Genomic DNA, 4,042 nt, shown 5'->3' with positions numbered 1-4,042 from the left:
ATCACTTCTTTATTGATGTTGTAAGGGTCAATAAATAAAGCGTTATTTTTTTCTTATCTGTCCTTCCCCTAAGGACGCAATGACAGATGATCTCTTTCGGTGGTAGATTGCCTTTGGCATGACACAGTACACAGCGCGTTGTTTCGCTTGAGCAGTATTGCTCAGCGAGCCAATCAATTTAATCGCTTTTGCTCAACCAGCCAACGAGAGCTAATTAAAAGTGATACCTCCGAAAGTTACCGCTCGGCTGATCGCTCCAGGGTACGTGTGCTGTCAGTAAAGGTGTGCATTAGAACCTTCTAGACTAATCTGAAAGATTGCCTGACCAGTTATTTTTTCCTGCGCATTCGAATACGGATCCGTCAACCTATCACTGAGACACTACCCGGTTTGGCGAAGCAAATTACATTAGCCACGGGATAAGGGTCCCAGGTAAACGACCCCCGTTATGTACGCAAATAAACGTGCGACGTGCTTTGTTGCAAAGATGGCCCCGTTTTTTTCTACATTTCTTAGGATTCGGTACATGCGTACCAGCTTCTTAGGCGCTGAGAGGGGTACAGGATCACCAGACTTATCAGCTTTTTCAGGCAGTGCGACAGCTTGTGCGCATAGGACATGACGACTGGTTGCTCCTGAGGTTGAATGCGACTGCATTTTGCTTTTCGGTCGGCGGACTTTATCTCTTTGAGCTAGAATCCCCTCTAGCAATAAGGCCACATTTTCTGGCATAAAGCCTGCTTCTTTCGGCCGCTGCACCTGGTCTCCTAAGCTCGTGGCTAGTCATTGCTCATACAATTTAGTGAGGGCTGCGAGCAGCAATTGACGGCAATGCTACGCTTAACCTCCTGAAAACGAGCCGAATGCTAACGCAGAATAAACTTTTTCGAAAGTCGTTAACATATTTAGGACACATGCCCATGAAGAAATATAATATATTTAGAAACTTGAGGCGGCCCTCCGCGGGCACTTTACGGGTCAGCTTCGCACCTGGTGCGCATTACAAGAACACCCCAAGATTACTGGTGATAAGTATTGGTGTTTGCTCCATACTGACTGATTTAAAACCATGAGATAATCATCAACGTTTCTAAACATTTTTGGCAGCCTAGATTTGTGAGTCTTTGGCTCTAACGTTTATCCGATTGAGCGGAAAACATGTGACGTAAGAAAGGTGCTACACTGGGCCTAATTCAATTTGGTTCCTGAGTACTAACGTTTGATACATAAAAGCCATATAAATAGAGGATAGGTAAAAGTTAAGTAATTAAAAAAAGGTGTCAGTTGGTAAACCTGGGGAGCACATAAAATATAAAGGACCGGAGTTTTCAACAAGTTGTCTTCCTACTCTGAGATATTCAGGTTTTGAAATAAATATAATAAATCAATATCAACACAAAAAAAAACCATCTTGCAGGGATCACTGTAGATGATACAATTGCACACCTTTATGAGACATCACATATGCTCTGTGTAAGCTCTGATGAACAATTCGGAATATATTATAAAGCTTACGGTGTCGGGAAAGGTAGGGCCAAGTGCATGATCACTGCGTCGATCACTTTGACCGAGAAAGATTTTGACTGCCTTATTTAGCGGCTTCGTGGTGTGCATATGCGAAGAACGGTGGAGTGCATGCGCAATGACTTTTCTCTGTTCCCGTGTTACCTGTGTGTGCAATTTTTACGTAGCAAAATTTGTTGAAAACCAGCGTCCTGTCATTCTTTCTACAAGCACTTGAGAGGTAACGAATGTGCAGCTTCTAACAAGCCGAGCTTTCAGCTTTAGTAGAACTACCAGAGATATCCTAAAAAAATTCAAAGAACGCTCAGCCCATTCTACATCTACCGGAGTTCCTCTTGAGAAACGTAAGCAGGGTTTTGGTAAGCATTTATAGATGTGTAGTTATTGCAATGAAAGCACATAAATCGAAACAAGCATATTTATAGTCCTATTTCCACAACCTATATCGGTGGAAGCTTCCATGAACTCTACGATTTGCTATGTTAAATATCTGCAGGTAGGCTGCTTCCTCGTCAAGTGGGGAAAAAAGGCCAGCTCCTTGATCCTAAATCAGTGGTCCATCCGGTACATCAGGTTAAATGTGCCTGGAGAGGCATGCTCGGTAACGAGTTGCGGGTTCTGAACGGTAACGCTTATAAGCATGTTGTCCAGCAATAACGGCTTTTATAGGTCCAACAAACTTAAGTTCTTATCCCGTTGACATGCCTAGGCCATGGCTTTTCCCCAGTGGCTTCCGTTACAGTTTATGCAGTAATTCTGTTTATTTTCTTGCTACCTCCTTAATCCCCATTCTACTAATAGCCTTCCGCGGAAGCGTACACTGGGGAATCAATGTGGTGGCTGGTGAAAGCATGCCTGTGTAATTACACTCGTGTATGCTCGCGATACTATTCAGAATTCGTCGTGTTTCTACGTGGCATGCATATTGCGCCGGGATGGTGGGAACTAGACGAAAGAGCGAAAGACCAACGATGACCTTGTTTTATCGCATTCTTGCTGCCAGAAACTTCGTCGTCAAGGGCCCCGTGATCTAACCTGTAGCCCAGAGGGGGCTGCGTCGAGATCTAGCAACGGCGGTCGAGATTAAGGGCGCTCACATTAAACAATTCGGCGAGAGTAAAAAAAAAGATTGACTCGCCGTGTCGGCCCTGTGAAAGTGGATGGCCAGTAAAGCTGATAGAATACTAGTCAAATGCCGTCCATGAGAATATGAAATGTTTTATCGTTCTGCCTAGTCTTAGGAGGACACCGTTGTTGAGCATTACGATTTCGCACTCTTCCACCTTCATCGTCTTCACGCTGCTCTTCGGGAGTCTTAACCTTGCGTGGTCAACGCATAGCGGTCTTGCAATGAACTGATTTAGTTATTAGGCAGGTGTCCCTTTTATATATGAAGTTTGTTGACACCCCTCTCTGATTCGTATGCTGCTGTTGTCCCTGTTCCACCAGAGCAGCTAACGCAACCGTAATCTTTACACGGAAACACAGGCGGAAAAAAGGAGCGTGCCTGTCATTGTTCACAAGCGCCTTATCATCCATCATGCGGTTTTCATGCTCGTTTGTGCTTTTCGTTATTAAAATTTAAATTATGGGGTTTTACGTGCCAAAACCACTTTCTGATTATGAGGCACGCCGTAGTGGAGGACTCCGTAAATTTCGACCACCTGGGGTTCTTTAGCGTGCACCTAAATCTAAGTACACGGGTGTTTTCGCCCCCATCTAAATCGACCGCCATGGTCCTGATTCGATCCCGCGACCTCGTGCTCAGTTGTCCAACACCTTAGCCACTGAGCAACCACGGCGGGTTTCGTTATTGAAATTATTAAAGAGCTGTGAGTTGTATGCTTGGTTCCGAAGGAGATATGAACTTTATTCCGGTTCAATTTTCAATTTTTCTTTCTGTTTTTGCTGACGGACACGAAAAATGTCGACCTACTAGATGGTAACACATTCAATGTAAAATGGTTTTAATCTCTCAGGGAACCACAAGCTACAAGTTGATGTGTTAATTTATGCAATAATTGTTTATACGTTTATTATTCTTGCCTCAATACTTTCTTTTGAGCATAAAACTTTCTAAAGGAGAAGTCACTTTGAAATGTTCTGTCATTTAATTTGATTGTGTTCATTTTGTTTTACTTCGCTATGTACTTCTGAAAATCTCGAAGTATTGTTTATATAGAAACTCATTTTCAAGTGACGAGCAGAATGATCGCATGCGGGAAATAGTACTATCATGATTAATATATATTTTTATCCATGCCGACTAGAAATATCAAAAGTATGGAGTTCGCAAGAGCAAACGAACTATTTCTCCTCAATTTGAATTGCCCATGCTTCTATTTATTGCCTTTTATTTCACACATTACCGCCAGTGTGGATGCCTGCACTGAGATAACTTCAAATGTCAAATAAAATTACTAAAAATGAAGTAAGTGGACAAAAGCGGAAATACTAAAAGCAATTCCACTCATAAGATGACGTGGTTCTAACATCTTCGTGTTGCTTCCCATTTTGC

This window comes from Dermacentor andersoni, chromosome 3, assembly GCF_023375885.2.
Source record: "Dermacentor andersoni chromosome 3, qqDerAnde1_hic_scaffold, whole genome shotgun sequence".
Classification (NCBI taxonomy): Eukaryota; Metazoa; Arthropoda; class Arachnida; order Ixodida; family Ixodidae; genus Dermacentor; species Dermacentor andersoni.
This window is presented reverse-complemented; position numbering follows the sequence as displayed.